General features: G+C 40.0%; 1 protein-coding gene across 3 annotated transcripts in view; it reads right to left on the bottom strand.

Moving 5' to 3' along the window:
• The window catches only part of KALRN (kalirin RhoGEF kinase), a 684,790-nt gene that overhangs the window by 148,719 nt on the left and 515,516 nt on the right, over positions 1-20,555 (bottom strand). The gene's annotated exons all lie outside the window — the stretch shown is intronic.

Raw genomic sequence — 20,555 nt, 5'->3', positions numbered from 1 at the left:
TGGGCTAGGCTCCTTTTCATCTGCAGGCTCCTCCCCCATAGTTGCCTCTTTCTCTGGGAGCGACACACCCAGCCAGGAGGGCTGGCACACAGCTCCGGTGTGGCTCTCAGGATGGACTCCACTGGCCTTCAGGACACCAGCTGACTGCATAGTGGAGACGCTGCAGGAGCACTGGGCCAGGTGTCAAGAATCTGGCCAGTCATCAGTTTTTCCCTTAATTGGATGGTGATCTTGAGCAAGCCACTGGATCTCTCTGGGCCTATTTACTCATCTATAAATGAGAGCATTAGGTAGATGAAAAAATATACATAAAAGCATCCTGAAGCTCTAACTTTGTGTTTCTATTTACAACGTGCCCTTCCTTTGCTGCTCATGTGGTGGCGAATGCCAAGACCCCCCAGGGCCGGCATACTTGGTGAGCTGCTCCAGCCCCTCTCAGCGCTTTTGAGGCCCCACGATGAGCTCGGTAGAGGGCTGTCATTCTGAAAGGTATTCTGCTTAAATCTCTATTTACTGTTGGCATTGTGACGTTATAATACCCTTCTGAAAGAAAGGAGGAAAAAGTCTGTCTCCCTTCAGCTCCAGAGATAAGATCTCTGACTTGCCCTTTAAATTCCTCTTGCTAAAAGTTTCTTTATGGAAAATTCTCTGCTTTTCACATCACTGCACTCAGAATATCCAGCATCGCTTTAAGACATAGTCCAAATGTCAGACAGCTTATCCACAATGCACATACCATCTTATTCCTTTGTCCACAGACTACTACTCAGTGACCATTTCTCCTTAACTTGGTGACTAAGAGTAATAAATACTGTTCCTCTCTCTGACTCTTCATTGTTCTCTCTCTCACACACTCGCGCACGTGTGCACGCAGATGCACACACATACTGTTCAGCTATTCAATGCTATCGTCCTTGGTTTCTACATTATCAAGGTCAACCAAAATCATCTCACTGTGCTGAAAGAAGGCACATCTTGAAATATCAATTGACGCAGTTTAAGAAAAACACACCATGCTATACTTGTACTTGTCAAGAACCAAAATGTTATTTAACCTAACACGTTTACCTTTTTGCTCTTGCTGTCAGAAAATCTAAATACAAATTCACTTGCAACACCTCCGTGGGGATTTTGTTCATTCTTATTTTGAGTCTTCATCATTGTTAGGCATAAGACCTGGTTTCCAAGAACTCATGTCTAATCTCAGCAAGCCCCTGATAAATCTGCTGCCCCCACAGTAAATGCTGGTGCCAGTAACTGCCTTTGCCCTTCAAAGATAGCCTTGTCTGCTGACAAGATTTTAGCAATTTCCCTGTTCTCAGAGCCTGCTTCCCTATCATTGGCTAGCTCCATCTGGACTTCTGAAAGTCCTGCCAATCCCCCCAGCTCTTAACCTAGCCGCCACAACACCCTCCCACCCCCTGCTGTTTCTGCTTGGGGCTATAGTCTGCTCAGACTCAGCCTACCTGCTTGAACATCCTTCAGTGAAGGCTTTGAACTGGTCCACCCAACTCCTCCCTTCTTCCGGGCAAAACCTAATAATCATATTATCCTCTTCTAAACCCTTCACACTCTTTAAAGCTAACAAACTTCTCATCAACAGTAAATAATCTTGCTCATAACTTTGAGAAAACAGAGATCATATTCTGCTGTTCCTCTTCTGCCTAGAGCACAAGCTCCAAATTCCTGAGCAAGTAATTTAAGGCCCCTCAGACCCTATTCCTGGGTCTGTCCAACTCACCTGATACCAAGACTGATCCTATGTCCCAAGTCACACCTATGCTTGCTGACTCCCAAACATACCCTCTATTTCCCCAACTCCCGGACTTTTAGTCACGATGCGTTCTCAGTCTGGAATAGGTTCTGCCCTCCTCTCCCAAACCACACCCCACTCATCTTCTGGAAACCCTCTCCCACCTTTAAGCAGCCTCGCCCATGAAGCTCTCCACACTCAGATCCCACCCACATCATCTTGTCTACCTTTCCAGCAGGATGCTATTTGTACTCCACTCCAGAACATTTTTGCCTTGGCTGTCTGTTTACGCTTATGTGCCTTTCACTGGATTAAAAGTGCCTTAACAGTAGGGTCCCTGTGGTTTTTAAAAATTTTTCTTAAATACAGAGGATTTTTCAATTATTGTTGATTTGAATTGGCTGAAGCAGATGAAAAGAGCTGTATTATGCTCCCTCACATTTTGGAAATTTCTTCATTCCCTGCTTCCTTTAGATGGACTCTTCTGTTTAATTTTAAAATTTCACATCTTTCTTGTGTTTTAATTAAACTCTCACAAGTACCTCTGGAAATTGTAGAGTATATATTTTAAATGTCTTTTATTGGCTTATAATTTTGGACTTTTCACTGGGTCATCATTTATTTTGAGGAAACTCCTCATAATACTTTAAAAATTAATAAATATTAAGAGGGGAAGACACAGTGCTCCTTTATGATGTGGGGAAGAGTTAGGAGTTGTCAGTCTCAAGGACACTTCTGATATACATTAACACTGTGCAAAATAAGCACAAAATGTGGAGGAGGAGATGGAAGCGATGTAGAACGGCTTGTCACTAATTATTTTTCTGATAATAAGAGTAATGGACTAGGTGCCTCCCAAGTCCATTCTGCTCTGATTTCTTAGCAATAAAGACCTTTTGAGGGGAGGCGGTGTATCGCCACCCAGTAACAGACTATTCCCCAGGCTCCCTTGCAGCCCTATATCGAGCTCCGGCCAGTGAGGTGTAAGCCTGAGTGTTGGTTGAAACTAGTCCCCTAAATGTGTGGAGGATGTCTCTTCTTCCTTTTTGCCCAGTCTGCTCCCTGCATCACCTGACATCTGGACTGTGAGTTAGGCCATAAACCCTATGTGTAGTGGAGGAATAAGCTAGAAGAAGCCGGGGCTCCTGATGAGTTTGTAGATCTTCTCCACCAGACCTAGACTGCTTATCTTCAGGTGTCTGTTATGTGAAAGAAAAGCACACCTTTGTCTTATTTAAGCTTCCATCAGGAGAAGCTACATTTCATTTTCCTGCAGCTTCATCATGGTGAATGAGGATGGGATGAGGGGCAGTGGAAGGGTTCAGTAGCTGTTGCTGCTTGAATGATCAATTGTGTGGAGCTCCAAATCCTGTGTTTTTCCACCTAAAACATGTTTCCTGGCTTCTCTGTCTTGGGTACAAGGGAGGAGACTGTTTCTCAGGTCTCGCTGTAACTGGGGAAGTCGAGGCCAGCCTTCTGATGGTGGGAAGATCCAGGAGAATTCCTCTTTAGGGAATCAATATACAGCCGTTACTTGTCTGTACAGGTTAATCCTCTCTGGACTATCCACAGTAACTGGAGGATAACTTCCTTATGGCTGCCTAGCTCTGAGCGCCATTTTAGAGATGATGCGGCTCACAGGCGTACATCAGGGAACATGGGGGCTTGCTCATTTATCATTTCATACCTTGCCATTTCCCAAAAAAGTATCTGTGATGGCTTATATAATATATATACATTGAGACATTTAAATACAAAGAGACTGTTAAGAGATAATAATAGAGGGGGGGATTCATAACTCTCTTGTTTATACATGAGGAAGCAGAGACAAAGTGACTTGAAAAGACAACAGAGTTGGGACTAGAAGCCCTTCCGTTATTGGTGACTTCAGCTCCAGACTAACAGTTTTCCTTTCCACTCCAAGTTCTGCTGTCACCTTGAGGGTCTATCTCCCTGTAGGCAGCCTCTGCAGTACCCTGGCCTCTTGGCTCTTTGACCTTTTTATCTCCACTGAGCTCCTCCTCTGCCCCCCTTCAGCAACCCCACTCTGAAGGGCATGCTTTAGATTTCATGTCACCATTTTTGACTGCTCTGACCCCCACATCACTAAATTAGACGCATTCCTTTCTTTAGTGGCAATTTACACATTTTGATATGTCGTATGTTTATTTTCATTCGACTCAGCTAGTTTCCCTTTTGGTTTCCACTCTGACTCATGGGTTATTTAGAAGGATGCTATTTAATTCCCAAATATTTGGAAAATTTCCAGAGATCATTCAATTTATTTCTAATTTAACTCATAATTCCATAGTGGTCAGAGAAATACTTACAAAAAATTTTGAACCCCTTTAAATATATTTAGACTTTCTTTGTATTTTTCAAGTCTTCTACATCTTTACTGATTCTTTTATTTATCCTATTATTGAAAGAGGAATATTAAAATCTTTGTCTGTAATTGTTAATGTGTCTATCTCTCCTTGTAGTTCTATTAGTTTTTGCTTTGTGTACTTCGAAGTTCTCTCATAAAATGCATAAAAGTTGAGGGTTGTTAGGGCATCCTGATTATCATTATGAAATATACATCTTGATCCTTGGTAATATTCTTTGCTTTGAAATCTACTTTGGCTGATATTAGTGTAGCTACTCAAGATTTTTTTTTGAATAGTTAGGATCATATACCTTTAAAAAAAAAACCTGTCTGTATATTCATATTTAAAGTGTATTTCTTGTAGGCAGCATATAGTTTGGTATTTAAAAAAAAAATCCAATTGCTGGCTTTCAATTGGAATGTTTAAATCATTTAAATTTATTGAGATTATGAATATGATTATGTTTGAATCTATTTTTTTACTATTTGTTTTCTATTTTTTGTCTTCTGTTCTCTTTTCCCTCCTTTTCCACCTTCTTTTATATTATCTGCAAATGTTTTATAATTCCATTTTATCTGCTTTGTTAGCGTATATTATGGGCTGAATTGTGTCCCTCCCCAATTCCTATGTTGAAGCCCCCTCCCCTAAGGTGACTGTGTTGGGACTGCATGAGCTAATAAGGGTGTGGCCCCACTCTAGTAGAACTGTTGTCCTTACAAGAAGTGGAAGGGACATCAGCGCTCTCTCAAGGCAAGCGCAGAATAAAGGCTGTGTGAGGACACAGTGCGGAAGAGAGCCCTCATCAGAAATAGAATTTACAGGACTCCTGATCATGGATGTCTAGCCTTCAGTGCTGGGAGAAAATGTGTTGTTTAAGCCCCCCAGACTGTGGAATTCTGTTATGGTAGCGCAAGCAGACTAAGATAGCTTAGTGGCTCTAAGTCTCTGCTCTGTTATTTTAGTGGTTGTATTAGGATTTATAGTGTGCTTAATTATTTCCTTTTAACTATCAAAGTCTACCTTCAAGTGATAGTATACCACTTCATGATAGTATATGAACCTTATAATAGTACATATCTACTTTTCCTTTCCTGGCCTTTATGTTGTTATTGACTTACAGTTTATAATTACAGATGTTACAGGCAACACACCATTGTTATTGCTTTTGTTTAAACATTAAATTATTTCCATAAAAAAATTCCCAGCCTCTTTCATCTTAATCTACAGATTCATTATACACATTAGCTACCTTCCAAATCATTGTAAATGACAATTTTCCTGATGTTTCAGTGCTGCACAATGTAGGTCTCCAGCTTTCCAGCCCCCAATAACACTTTCCTTCATCCTCAGCCTACTTCCAAAGCCGATACCACGTATTTCCTTTTTTTGCTATTCTTTTCTTTCATTTAGAAAATTTTGTATGGCAGTACCCCAATTCTAGGTAGCAATTTCTACATTACCTTTGCTGGAATAATAAACATATCACACATATTAAAAATTTAAAGGATAAGGGAGTTTAAGATAATTACACTTTACCTGACATTAAAAATTCTATAGCAACTTTTTATTCATTAATGTTTATTTGGTATATCTTTTTCCATCACTCTATTTTCCTTATCATTGTTTTAGACCTGTATCTTTCTTAGTGTATGCCTGAATTTTAATGTAAAAATGTAAAAATTCAGTGGAAATGTATCTGTATTTTAAATATTTTTTTTATCCTCACCCAAGGGTATATTTATTGGTTTTAGAGAGAAAGGATGGGGGCAGAGAGAGAAGTGGGGAGAGAGAGACAGAGAGAGACAGAGAGAGAGACTGAGAGAGAGAGAGAGAGAGAGAGAGAGAGAGAGAGAGAGAGAGAGAGAGAGAGAGAGGAGAAACATCGACAGGTTGCCTCCCGTATGTGCCCCAACAGGGGATGGAACCTACAACCTAGGTATGTGTCCTGACTGGGAATCAAACCCCACAACATTTTGGTGCACAGAACAATGCTCCAAACAATTGAGCCACTGGATCAGGAAAGAAAGTATTTGTATTTTAATAAAAGCATTAAATCCACTTGCATTTATTGTGATTAACAACATACTGGGGTTTCTTTCTGACTTTTTTGTTAGTATTTTCTATTTGCCGTGAGTTCTCTTTCCTTCTTTATTTCTTTTTTCTCTTGGGTTAATCAAGGTTGTTTTATTCTCCTTACTTTTCTTTACCAGTATTGAAATTATATATTCTTTTTCTATTCTTTTGGTAGCTAGCCTTACATTGTCCTTACAAATTTATATTTTTCTAACAAAGTCTAAATTAATTCCTAATTCCATCTTGTTCTTAAGTCAGAGGAGGATCTTGGCTTGCCTAATTCTACCTCAGAACATTCTATTTGTTTCATATAGTTATTATTGTTTTTATTATTTGTACTCAATGTTAAATTATATTTACCACAGCATTTTAGTGTTCCTTTTACTGACAATATCTTTTGCATCTAATTTCTCCACTCAGGGTTCATTTTATTTTTTGCAAAAGAGTGAAGACTTATGATTTGTAAAAATCTTATATGTCTCAAAATATGCTTATCTCACCCTCACTCTTATATTATAATTTTGATGGGCATAGAATTCTAGGTCACAAAATATCCTGTTAGAACACTGATGCTCTTACCCTGTTCTTTTTTTAGTTTCTGTGGCAGTTGATGAGAATTGTGTTATCAAGATTACTGTTGTCCCTTTTTAAGTGACCAGTTCTTCCTCTCTCTTGACTTTAAGTATTTTATATTCTTGATTTTCTCTATTTTCACTGCAATGCTTCTATATGTCTTCATTTCTGGAAAATTCTTAGTCATTTTCTGTTGGCCAAATCTATTTTTGCCATTCTCTCCACTTTACTTGAGAATTCTTATTAAAATTATTTTCATCCATCTTTTATCTCTCTGGCTGTGCTGTAAGAGATTTCCTCACTTCTATTTTACAAATCAGTAATTCTATCTTCATCTCTGTGTAACTTGTTTTATAGCTATTTGTTTCTGTTTCACATATAGTACTTATCCTTTACATCTTTGAGGATTTTAAACATACTGTTTAAAGTCTCTTTCATGTGCTCTTTATCTATGAATCTTGCTTTTTTTATCTATGTATGTGCCAGTTCTGATATTCTTTATTTCTCTGTGCAGACCCATATTTCCCTGTGGCTTTATTTCCTTCTACCTAAGGGATTACCTTTAACATTTCTTATAGTGTAGATTTGCTGAAAAATAATTTTTTTTTAGCTATTGTATGTCAGAAAAATTTCTTTATTTTGCCTTCATTACAGAGAGATACTTTCACTGATTATAGAATTCTAGGTTGACAGTTATCTTTTTACTTTAAGTACTGCACTCAAGGGCTCCACTGTCTTTTTGCTTGCCTTGTTTTCAGTGAGAAATATGTTGCTGTAATTCTTACCTTTGTTCCTCTACATATAGCATATCTGCCTTACTCTGGCTGCTTTTGGAATTTTCTTTTTTACCACTAGTTTTAAGTAATATGATTATGCTATGTCTTGGTGTAGATTTCTTCATAGTTCTGTGCTTGGGGTTTATTGAGTTTCTTGGATTTATGGGTTTATAGCTTTTACCAAATTTGAATTTTTTAAAGCTATTACTGTTTTAAATATTAAAAATATATTCACTCCTTCTCTTTGGGGAACTCCAATTACATGAATATTAGTCTGTTTTAAGTTGTTTCACAACTCACTGATTCTTTGCTCTTTTAAAAAAATGATTATTTTTTTCCATTTCATTTTTGATAGCTTCTATTATTATACTTTCAAGTACACTTATGTTTTCTCCTGTGATGTCTAATCTATTGTTAATCCCATCCAGGTATTTTTCACCTCAGACATTGTAGTTTTTACCTCTAGAAGTGCAACATGAATTTTTATTTGTCTTCCATTTCCTACTTAACTTTTTCAATATATGGAATACCCTTAATAATAAATGTTTTTACATCCATGTCTGCTGATTTTAACATCCGTGTCAATTCTGGGTAAGTTTCAATTGATTTTCTCCCTCCATCTTATGGGTGGGTCATATTTTCCTGCTTTTTTGCATGTCTGGTAATTTTTGATTGGATGCCAGATATTGTGGATTTTACTTTACTGGATGCAGTTAACTTACTCTGAAACAGTCTGATCCTTTTAAGACTTGTTAGGCAGAACCAGAACCTAGTTTGTCTGGGCTTTATTATTTCCTGCTACTAATGTAAGACCCTTCTGAACATTCTATCTGATGCCCTGTGAATTTGAGCTTTTCTAGTCTGGCTAGTGCAAACAGGCACTGGGTACCTTTTTTTCCTAATTATTTCATGTAATTCTTCCCCATACTGGGGTAGTTTCCTCATATATATGTTATGATCAATAGTTTGATGAATACTTGAGGGAGACCTTGTGAAAATCTCCAGAGCCCTCTTTCTATGCAGATTCCTTCCCTCCACTATTCTGTCTTATGACATCTAGCTGCCTTGATTTCAGTGGACTTGTAGGTTCATCTTCTTAGATCAGGGAGACCCTTGTGTTACCACCCCTGTATGGAAACCTAGAAACTCAAGGCAGTAAGCTAGAGTATGCACAGAACTCACTTTGTTTCCTGTCTCTCAGGGATCACTTTGTTTTTTGTTGTCTATTGTTCAGTGTCTTGAAACTGATTGTTTCTAATATTTTGTCAGGTTTTTTTTTTTTTTTTTTTTTTTTTTAAATTATTTCAGGCGAGAAGTATATCTGGTCCTTGCCTTTCTATCTTGGTCTTACTATGGCCTTTATTTAACCCAATCAGGCCTTCTAGTTCATGGAGCCCTCTACTTTCTCCCAATCCTTTGACATTCTCCCTTCATCACTTTCCTTCTCATGAAGCTTGGATTTCAGTAATGCTTTTGCCAATGTCCTCAATTTCCTTGCCCCTCTCTGCTCATTTTAACCTAGAGCTGATTACATGGTAAAATTTCAACATATATAAGAAGTGGTTAAAGAAATGAACGAGAAAATAAAGCATATATGTTAATTTCTGACAACCTCTTTGCCTATATTTTAAATCTGAACAATTTTAAAAGTTACTGCTATATAGTACTTTGTCTCTTTTATCAATGCATATCATTATTACATATAAACTGTTATCCATTTTTATAAATATCATTCCCCAATTCTACATTACTTAGGATGTGTGCTTATTAACTTTTTTCCCAGTAAAAGTCATAGAGATCTGGGTTTCAGTTAAGCCAGTAATAAAAAAGCAATGTTTAAGCATGAATAAAATGTAGAGATAAGTCCTGTTACTTTCCAATTTTAAAAATGAGTAAACTGAGGTTTTGAGAAGATAGATGATTTCACTAAAATATTTTTCAAAGCCAATACCTAGTCAACAGAATTGAGACCAAAACCAAATTACATGGCTACAACACAGGTTCTTTCTGTCCCATTGCAGTGCTATATTTTCTTGCCTGGACTGCTTATGTCTAATATCCTGTGTTTGCAGACAATTTGAATGTGATTTACAGTAGGGCTTGCCCTGGCTTCCCAGTAATACCATAAGCTACTTAATAATAATGGAGTAACCATGTGATTTCTAAAACAAGGTCATAACAATCATATAGCACTACTTTTAACAGCAGTAAAATGGCACACGGATCACGTTATTACACTTAGGTAAAACATCCTTTCCAATAACATTAGTCGGTGACCCTACCATAGGGAATTCAATAAGTTCACATCTGTAGCACCATTCTGTAGAGCATGATGTCAGATGCCAGGAAGGAACTCTACAGGTTAGCATATAAACAATGTAATAAATTAAGCTCTAAGACATGTCCCCATAGACTCAGTAAAATATTGCCCCCTCAAAAATTGGTCCTGAAAAAAGTTTCAAGAAAAACAAGAAGGCTTCTCATCTTTATACTCTGACTGAACATTGACATTAGCACTGACCCGATACATATAGGGTCTAATATTGTATCATGGCCAGGGTCTAGTGGAATTTAGGGAGTGGAAGTAACATAAAACAAACTCTCTCTCTCACACATACACCTCCGAGCTGAGTAGATCCAAAATTTGAAAATCTGAGTTAGAGCTAAAATGTAAATTACTTGCAAATATAACTAATGTTAACTGCTAATATAGTCATTCTGATGCTCACTAAATATTTATAGCTCTCCGACTTCTAGGCATATAACTCAACTGTTTGTCTGGCCTCTGTTGTTTGAGTAGGGCCATGTAACTAGTTCTGGCCATGGATATTGAGCCATTTCCAGGCTGGATCATTGAATTGTGGGTAAAGATCCTTCAAAATTCTCTTTCTGTCTGAGATGATAATCGGCAACTTCAGAATCTGGTCCATTAGCCAGAGTCCCTGTTTCCCTATGATGAATAGAACCCCCTGCCAACCCATAATGAACATGTAGCGTTAGCAAGAAATAAATCCTTGTTTTAAGCCCCCAATATTTTGAGTTGTTTTTTTTAAATCACAGCATGATCTAACTTATGCTAACAGATACATCTGCTTTCATTCTCTCCTCTGGATGAAACTGTCTTAGGGATAGATATTGGTAGGAGTCCAGGAACACAGAGAGTGGTAGGAAAGATAAAGACAAGAAAGGGATAGAAATGTAATGAAGCCTCCAAAGACAAATATAGACATATACAAATTGAATGTAATTTGGGCAGACCTACTGGATTTTATTATTATTGTGTTACTATTATTACCATGATTATTATTATTAGTTTTTTTAAAGCCCTGAAGATTACTGCCATTACATACTATGATGTGTCCTTGGTATTGGATAGAGATACAGAGGGAGGAGAGATCATTATAGCTTTTGGACCTCTTAGGCGTACTTCTGGAACAGCCTTAAAGCTCATTAAAATAAAGATGAAAGCCAGCTTCACTTGCTGTTAGGAAATTGGCATCAGAACCCATTCTTGACAACTTATCTTGAGCTGACTCACAACAAATGCATCAGTTCTCGCATTCTCATTTCCTGTAGCATTAGGAATGCTTAATGAGAATAATGAGCATGGGGATGGACCAGAACAGAGAAGTGCATTTTCAATAACCCTGTCTTTCGAACTTTAGTCCTTCTCATTGGCAACCAGCTCAGTGAAGCAAACCAAATGAGAGACATTTTTAAAAATTTGACTTCTCATAGCAATTCTTTCATTTTTGAGGGACTCCTGCTTTGTTGGTTGGTGCTTGTCCTTTTTCAGTCTTCCCATTTGCCATTCTTAATTAGAACTGATCTACAGAAGTCAAGTGGCACTTTTAAAAACTCATGGGTGGGGCCCTGGCTGATGTGGCTCAGTCAGTTGGAGCATTGTCCCGTACATCGATATTTCTCTCTCACATCGATGTTGCTCTCTCTCCCTCTCTTTCTAAAAGCAACTGAAAAATGTCCTCAGGTGAGGATTAAAAACAAAAAAACAAAAAAACAAAAACAAACTCATGGGTAGGGAATACAATAAAAACTGTTGAGCCCTGGCTGGGTGGCTAGTTGGTTGGAGTGTCATCTTGTATATCACAAGGCTGCAGATTCAATTCCAGGTCAGGGCACATACCTAGGTTAGGGGTTCGATTCCTGGTCAGGGCACATGCGGAAGACAACCAACTGATGCTTCTCTCTCACATCGCTGTTCCTCTCTCTCTCTCTCTCTCTCTCTCTCTCTCTCTCTCTCTCTCTCTCTCTCTCTCTCTCTCATCAATAAATACATCCTTGGGTGAGGATTTAAGGAAAACCAAAAACTGTGTTGCGAAATGAGTTACTATTTATTAGAATTCTTTGAATTGTGAGTGACCAAAACACACAGGAGTTTCCCACACCTGGCTGCCACTGTCCACTTGCTTCTTTGAATATTAACCTTGGAGCTTTGCTTAATTTTCAGTTGCTTTCTCCATTTATCAATTCTAGCCCTGGATTCCAAATTTTACCTTGCCTATCAGACCATGCACCAAACCTGTCTTCTACTCTTGCATTATTTGGAAATTAAGCAGCATGCTCCTTGATTTTGCTAAATATGACACTGTTCTGTAGGGCTCCTTCCCACTCCCCAGTGGGGCAATGAAGGCACTTGTCTACCAGTCTGGTTGCACTAAAACTGGAGAATATTTCTCTCTGTATTTCTGCCCATGAAGGAGATGGCACTTGCTCTACATACGTGCAATTGTACTTGTAGTACATACTACATTTCTGACATTAGTATAGGCAGTGGGGATACAGCAGACAAGAATCCCTGCCCTCGTGGAACTCAGTCTGTAGCAACGGCAAGTGTAATTACTCAGTATGATTTGACATGGATCCCATAGAGCTCTACTAGTTCTTCATCCCACTCATATCTACACGCAAGTTCAAAGTTTTTACAACATACAGATGAGTTCTGAGTCATGTTCAAAACCAAATTTTTATCAGCATAGGCCAAAAGATGATTGACCTTTACCAACTCTGGTCAGAACACCCCTGCTGAGCACACGTGTTGATCCAAAAAATAAAATAAAATAAAATAAAATAACCAAATGCCACCTTGATTTCTCATAGCCACATGGAGAATGTGATTTTGTCTGTCATAACACTATTTGGCTCCTGGACCAAGCCCTGAGCTGGAATGAACATGTCCCATGCAGCTCGTTTCTGGAGGAATTACTAACACCATTTGAGGCTAAGTTTTCTATACAACTGTGACAGACAACTTAGTGTTGCAATGTATCTCTGCAGAGATAAGATTCAGCATTAGGGGAAACATAAGGATTACACAATGATTGGAAAGGTGTGTGTGTGTGTTGGTACTCTGAGCTCCTCTCTCATTTGGCTTTATTCTCAAAAGCTTGTCTTTTGAGGGCATATTGATGGAGCTGGGAGGAGACACCCAGCTTCTCCTTAATTCCCAAGTCTGCTGCCTAAGTTTAATGGGTCCTGAGTTAGGTTTGGGAAGAGCAAATGGGGAAGCTACGTTTACACTACAACTATAACTAAGCATAATTCCTGCTGTCTGGGTTCAACATATCTATTATGTGGGCCCAAGGCTCTGACATGGATTCTGGCACTTCTTTGCTGGGTCTCCTGGGGCCCTCTGCTCTTTGTGATGAAGAATTCTGTGCCCTTGTACTGATGACTGGGGTTTGCCCCAATCAGGTGTGGTTGGAAACTGTTCTACCTGCTGCCGCCGAACCTTTATTAAGCTAGACTTGAGGGGCCCCTGCAGCCTGCTGAGAATTGAGGGAGATAACCAAAGGGAATTAATATTTTAAACCAATTAAGGAGAAAACAAATAACCTTATCACACTCCTCAGAATCTGCAGTGCCCCATTTGAGGTTTCAGAGATTTATGAATAGCATAGTCCCTAAACTCTTGGTTATTAGATACATTTTATAATTGGACCATACCTGGATTTATTTTCCAGAATCTCACCACGTGAACTTTGAGGGATGTTTGATCACACCACAGAGGAGGTCTTCATCACACTGAATGAAATCCAGATTCCTCTAACCTAGGCTAATCCTATATCAGAAAGGCCCCCTTTGCCTCCTCGTGAAGGCTGGGGGGATAGTCTGGGGTCCCATTTTACTTCTGGGGCACATTCCTGGGCACCTTCTTGGCTCCAAGGGAGACATGAAGCTTGAGTGAGAGACCATCTTCCCTAAGAGCTCCTGTCTGTTCCTAAGTAAGACCACTCCTTCCCAAGTCTTCATGGCATTTGGGGGAGTAATGAAGAGAGATTTCTAAAACCTTGTGTTTGCTCCTAGCAGAGGAGTGTGCTCTCCAACACTACTAGCCTCATTACTACAATTGACCTTGAGACCATTTGGACCAATTTCATTACACTCTGTATCTCTGATTACATCAGTCGCAGGAACTCAGGTCCTCTCCTCAGCACATGACTGCAGCTATCACCTGGCACTTTATATTCTTTACTTGTCTATATTCCCATGAGGATGTAAGCTCCAAGAGGGTCAAAATTCTTGTTTTTATTGTTGTTGTAGTTGTTCTTGCCTAGCACAGTGCCTGGTGCATAGTATATATTCAATAAGTATTTGTTGATGAATAAATGGCATGATGGATATCTAGTATTATTAAGAGTCATTAATTATTAACAATATCCATTCTCTTATTTTTTGAATGAATGGCCCCTGATTGATCCCTGAGGATGTATTAGCCTTTCCCATAGTCTCTGATAGTTGAAGGATCCATTAGTACCCAAATCATCATATTATTTTCGGTATAACCTTTAACACCCCCAGAGACCAGTGTATCCAAAGTCTACTGACACTACCCTATCTCAACCCTCTGATCCTATCCCTACCTCTGCTGGCATATGCATTCTTTCATAAGACATTGAATCCAGGAGAAATCAGTTAGCCAGCTTTCTAACAGTAATAGCCAAGTTTGAGGTCTAGGGCATGATGGGAAAATGGAATGTGGTGATGGTCTAAGTAATCATTTTTGAAACACCATCAGACTAATTGGGCTAATTACATTATCACTTAAATTTCTGAAAAATTCCTTCTTCAGAAGGTAGAAACACTGGATTGATGGTCTCTCCTAGGTTATGCACCTGCCTGGCCCTAGATGCAATCTTGTGCTGTGCCATTAAGCTGGAATGTCCCCACTTATATTCTGCAACACCAATCCATCAATCAGACCCTGCAAGGGCCTCCTCTTTAATGACCGATTCCATTTCTAAGCATGCCTGTGTGGCCTTGCAGGGTGGACAGAGCATACTTAGATTATTTATGATGGCCTAGCCTTGAGACCTATATTCATGATTTTCCAAAAAGTTTGTTGATTGGATAATCCCAGAAATAGCAAGAAATAAAGCAATATGTCAGTACCAATGCCAAATGAAAATTCAAGAAGAATCTGGGAAGTACAAAGCATCCTGTCTACATTGCCAACTTCCAGCTGGCCTTGAAGAACTTAAATGTGTAAATCAATTTTTTTACCAGCTTGCTCTTTTCAGGGCCAAGATGCCCATGTAAGTCCTTGTGAATCTGGGAGATACCAGAGCAACACCTGGAGTGCCATACACATGGGTCACTCTCAGGGTGAGAGTGCCACACCAATGAGATCTAAACCCTCCTTCTATGTCAGCGAGGTCTGTCCCCAAGCCTACCCTGGTACTTCCTTTCACCTCGATGTGTGTCATAACCACCACCCAGCAGAATTCAGCACGGCCACATCTAAAAACTCCACACTGTGCTTGGGGGTAAGGCCCATTAAAAGGTAACCATCAACAGGCACCAGTATCCCTGGACATCCTTACAAATAGAATAACAATCCTTATCATACTAACCCCAAAACTCAAAGGCAGATACACAGAGAACCCCTCCCCATCACTGCTATTTTTAAACCCTCTAAATTCTCCCTGTTGCTCCCACTATCCATGACCACACACGCCCATTGTAGGCCTGGCTATATTATCAGGCCACTCGGACCATTGATGGTCATTGGTAAGGCTGGATTCAGCACCTCTGCTGTGAAAATTCTCTGCAGATTGCAGTGGTGCCAGAAATAGGATTCAAAGGACAGATCTGAGATCCAGCTGCATATCTGCCCTGAGTCCCTGTCTTAGAATCCCACTACTCACAGAGCCCAACCTAAAGCAGAGTGGAGTCGGAGCCTGGGCAGCTCCTTGCTGGTGTTGAGGGTGTGAAAGCTGATGCACATTCCTAGGAGGCAGGTGGTTCAGTGGTATTTCTTCAGTTGCTTGGTCACAGGAACTATAAGCTTATCCTTATTTCTGATTGTGCTTTTGGTTTTCTAGACTTGTCTTCCTTTTGGGATTATAAATTTGGAATTGTTTAAAGGGTTCACATCCTCATAAAATCCTTTTTACTGGCTTTCAACACTTTTCTGTGCATATGTATTTGTGTACAGATATGCACACATGCACGTGCACACACATTGTTGTATTATTGTCCGCATCTCTCCTTCTCATAGATTCTCTTGTACTGACCCAACCTACTGAATCCTCTACACCCCACTCCACCACACCCTATCCAACCTTTTTTCTTAAATGTTCACTTCCTGTGTTGCAGTGAACATGAACTATTTGCTTTTAAGGAATATAAGTCATTTTTTATAGCACGCTTCAGGCTCTAAAAATTCAGCAATAATACATTCACACTGGATCTTTCAATATGGAATTTCTAATCACCCAAGCTTTATGACCCTTACATATTTAATTTATTATAATCCACACGTGCAGTATCTACAGCAGATCTTAGTCCCACTCCCCCCTGTTACCAGGCCTTGGGCTATTGATGCAGATCTCCATGTGTGCTCAGAACTATAGAGTAAGGCTTCTCACTCCACTCTTTTCCTCCCAGTTATATTTCCTTTTCTTTGTGGTGAAGCTAACATAAGTCATCAATTACCTTTATTTGAGCACAAAGTGAGTAAAGAGAATAAAAATGGAGAGAATCTCTCATGGGTTTATAATCTACATCTAGAATATACTTGAATGTTGATTACATAATTTACAGAGTGAATCTATTATGTTCTTTGAGGACAAGATTACATCTAACTTATTATTAAAGCCTGTTCAGTGACTCTTACAGGGTTTGGTGCACATTAAATGCTTAATAAATGCTTACTGAATCAATGAGTCATCCCAGAGGAAGGTGTCAGAATATCAGTGGGTTGAGAGATGAATGAGGGTAGTTTCAGAAGTTCAGTTTCTACAACCTTAAGCTACTGGATGTTCAAAAACAGGATGGAAGCTGAAGAGAGACAGCTCACTGTAACCCACGGGTCACTGTCTGTGAGATTCAATGGGAGACCTCACTTGGTATGTGGAATTGGTGCAGAACTGAAGAAAATAACCAGAAGGGCAAGTACTAGGAGATATTTTTCATGTCCATGATTTTTTTTTTTTAATGGTCTTTTAAAATGCCTGAAAATGTGATTCACTGGCCATCACATTTAACAAAATCCACTCTCATGTTGCTATGAGCTTTAGTGACACAGAAAACTTTCAATTATCTCTACTAGTAGGATGGAAGCAATGGTACATACAATCAAAATGCCATTTCTGTTTGTCTTTGGAAAGTGTTAGGTGTGCTTTTCCCCCAGCTGGTTTGCTTTCATGATGATTAGTTCTAGATTACTCTAATGCTAAAGTGAGTTAGCATTTTCTCTGAACAATGCCTGGTAGTAGAGGAGGAGAAATGTGTTTATGGCAGAGAGAACTCACGCAGGGCCTGGTATTTGCCACAGTTAATCACGCGCATGAACAATCTACTTGCAATGAGTGGGATTTTGAACAGAGCAACAGGCAAAGAGTGACTATGTGTCCTGGATTTTAATGACTCAGGGGTAGAAGGCCTAAGAGAAAGCTATAGCTAGTGTCATAAAGAGCATTATAGAAGAAAGAACACTGAACTAAGTGTAGGGCAACTAGGGTTCTTATCCTTGATGCCCAAGGGAGGCCATATAATCTCTTTGTTTCAATTTTCTTATCTATAAAGTGTAAAAATGACATGCGTTCTGCCTACCTAACAGGTTAACCGGGTAAAAAGAGAGTAGAGTACAAAGGGCTTGTAAAAGTATTAAATGCTATGAAAATGCAGGGCACTGAGGGGCACTCAACGACATATTGCTGTCACCATCTTTTCAGGGTCCATTCTTTGCCCTGACCCATCAGTGCTTGGGGGTCTTGGGCTTCTGAAACTTACCCATTAGAAAAAGAGTCACATTTCTTAAGGAGTCTGCTCTTGGGGTAGCTACTTTGACAAGATCCATAGATTCTAACAAATGGATGCACCCTTTCTCAGGTAATAGTACAGTTTTCACAGGGATCTAACTGCTATAATGGCTTAACCTAGTGGCTCTCAAAGTGTGGTCCCTGGAGGAGCAGCATCAGCATTACTTGGGAATTTGTTAGAAATGCAAATTCATGGCTCCAACCCAGACCTACTAAATCAGGTACTGTGGTAGTGCGGCCCAGCAATCTGTGCTTTAACAAGTCCTCTGGGTTGCCACAAGTGTGACAACCACTGTTTCAGCTCAGAGGAAAAAAGGAAAAGCTTGGAATTGGGCTCTGGGATGTGCTACTGAGAAACCTTTATTTTTCTGAAGGAGGCAGAGGAAGTCTTATGGGACTTTTCAAATCACACTGCCCATGTGACTCTGCATGTGCATGTGTAAAGTGATGACCCAGAACATCACTTTCTCAGGGAGATCTTTTTCACAACCACACTATCTACAAATGCTTCCCTACCTCTGGGCACTCCCTACATCTCTTTATTTATTTATTTATTTATTTTTGTAGCATTTATCACCCTCTAAGATGGTGTGTTACTTACTTATTTGTTTATTGTCTGTCTCCCCCAGCTAGCACATATGCTCCACAAGGGCAGTCCTTTTTGTTCACTGCTGTGTCCCCAGCTGAGAACTGTGCCTGGCAGCTTGTGAGCACTCAATAAATATTTGTTGAATTAATGAGTGAATAAATGACAGCTGAACCTGGGAGATGAGAAAATATTGGGGTCAGAATACAACACCTGCAAGCATCCTGCTTCGGCAGGGCTGCTATGGCATGGGAGCCCTGCCTCTCTGCTCCTGCTTTGGACTCCGAAATAACTGCAAACAAGGCTTGGTAAATGCTGTGCGCAGGGGTTTTGTTCACCATACTGCTTATCATTACAAAACATGCTGTCTGGCTTTTCTTAGGTATGGGGATAGTGTACTGATTGAGCAACATGTTTATATGGCTGGCCAGGATTAGGGGGCAGTCTACGAGTGTACATCAGACTAGTGTGATATGGTGAGGAAAGAAGCTGTATATGAATAAAAGCCACGAGTCCTCAGCTCCAGTCCTCATTCTACCTCTAACTTGGTAAATGGTCTTGGGCGACTGCTTAGCATTTCTGGGTCTCGTTTCATTTGTTGATCTCAGTGATCGCCAAGGTTTCTTCTGGTTGTAATTACACATCCATTCATGTTTTACCTGATTAATGTCTGTCCTTCTGCTGGTAAGTTCCATGAGAACAGGGGCTGAGTCTGTACGTATTTGCCCCTAGATGAGTGGGCACAGCCCTATGAAAACTGAATGGCGATCTCAGCCTCATCAGCCTGTGCTCTACACAATGAAGAAGTCACAGGAACATGGATGTGGGTTGCAAAGACCCTGGCCTGGACGGGACCTCCAACCACACGAAGAAGAGCCTGAGCTGGCTTGACCTCTCCCCCAAACCCCAGGACATACAGACGCTACACAGCTCATTGAAGTGAGGACCATGGATGGCAGTGTGCAAGGGAGAGCCCAGTCTGGGTGTCGGCCATCAGCTCCATGGTTTGAAAAAGCATGGGCTTGGGGATAGAGACGGAATTTGAACCACAGGTCTGATATTTTCTAGCTTTTTGACTTTGTACAAGTTATTCACTTCCTGTAGCTTCAAGCTCTTCAGTTGGAAAATGAAGACAGTACTGCCTGCCGCTCAGGACGGTTGTGAAGATTAGGAGATAATGTATAGCAAGTGTTTTCCCAGCCTCTGGTCTGAGAAAGGAGTCAGTGAATGGAAGCCTCCTTGTCTGGCTCTGCCTTCCCCGTCCCTTCATAAGGTTTCTAACAAGGCCTCCTTTCCCCCAGAACTGGCCTCAGTTTTTTACTGGCCCAGGGCAGTGCGCTAACCAGTCCGGCTGAAGGGGGGCGGTAAAGATTGGGATAAAAACTGTTTTTCAAAATAACTACCTTTGGAAATATGTATTTTTCTCCTTTGCTTCTAGTTTTCTTAATGAGATTTTGAGATTTCTAACTTGCTACAGTGCAATTTTGTAAATAAAATCTAACAACTGATTATCATTTTAATGTGCTGAGATGTGTCACTAAACAGATGGAATTTGAATTTTGCTACCTTTGTCTCTCCTTCCACCTTGCCTCCCCACCCACACCCCCTCCCCGCCCCCGGCAGCCTGATTTATACTTCTGCTCCAGCCCTGCCTCCTCCACTCCCCCTACACTCCACCACGCTCATCTACAACATGTGGCCATCTTCACTCTGGAAAATAAGTTCTGCTGCTAGGCAACCAGAAGACAAAATTGCTGTGGTTGACATAATTCCTATTACTGATTGTAATTGCAGTGGTGCCGATGGACGCACAATGGCGTCTGTCCCCAGCTAGACAGATCTTTCCAGAAAGTGGGATGGAGTGTATTCTTGCTAGAAAATTCGGGGCCTCAGCACTCAACAGAAAGTATTTATAAATCACCGTATATCAACAGCCTGCTTTAGAATCATTTTATTAGAACACATTCAAGAAAGTGACATATGGAAAAAAGACAGCAGCAGTTCTCAGTCATGCAAATGCCCATGTTAAGGTTCTCCATTGGATTTAATTCAAGTACAAAGACAGTCCTTTCCTGAGCCAGGTGCAATTCCAGAGAATGACACTTTGAATTGAAAGTGCATTTCCTCCTCAAAGTTCAGAAC

This window comes from Furipterus horrens, unplaced genomic scaffold (assembly GCF_987537825.1).
Source record: "Furipterus horrens unplaced genomic scaffold, mFurHor1.1.pri manual_scaffold_1, whole genome shotgun sequence".
Classification (NCBI taxonomy): domain Eukaryota; kingdom Metazoa; phylum Chordata; class Mammalia; order Chiroptera; family Furipteridae; genus Furipterus; species Furipterus horrens.
Note: the sequence above shows the minus strand (reverse complement) of the source record. Positions and strands in the feature narration are given on the sequence as shown.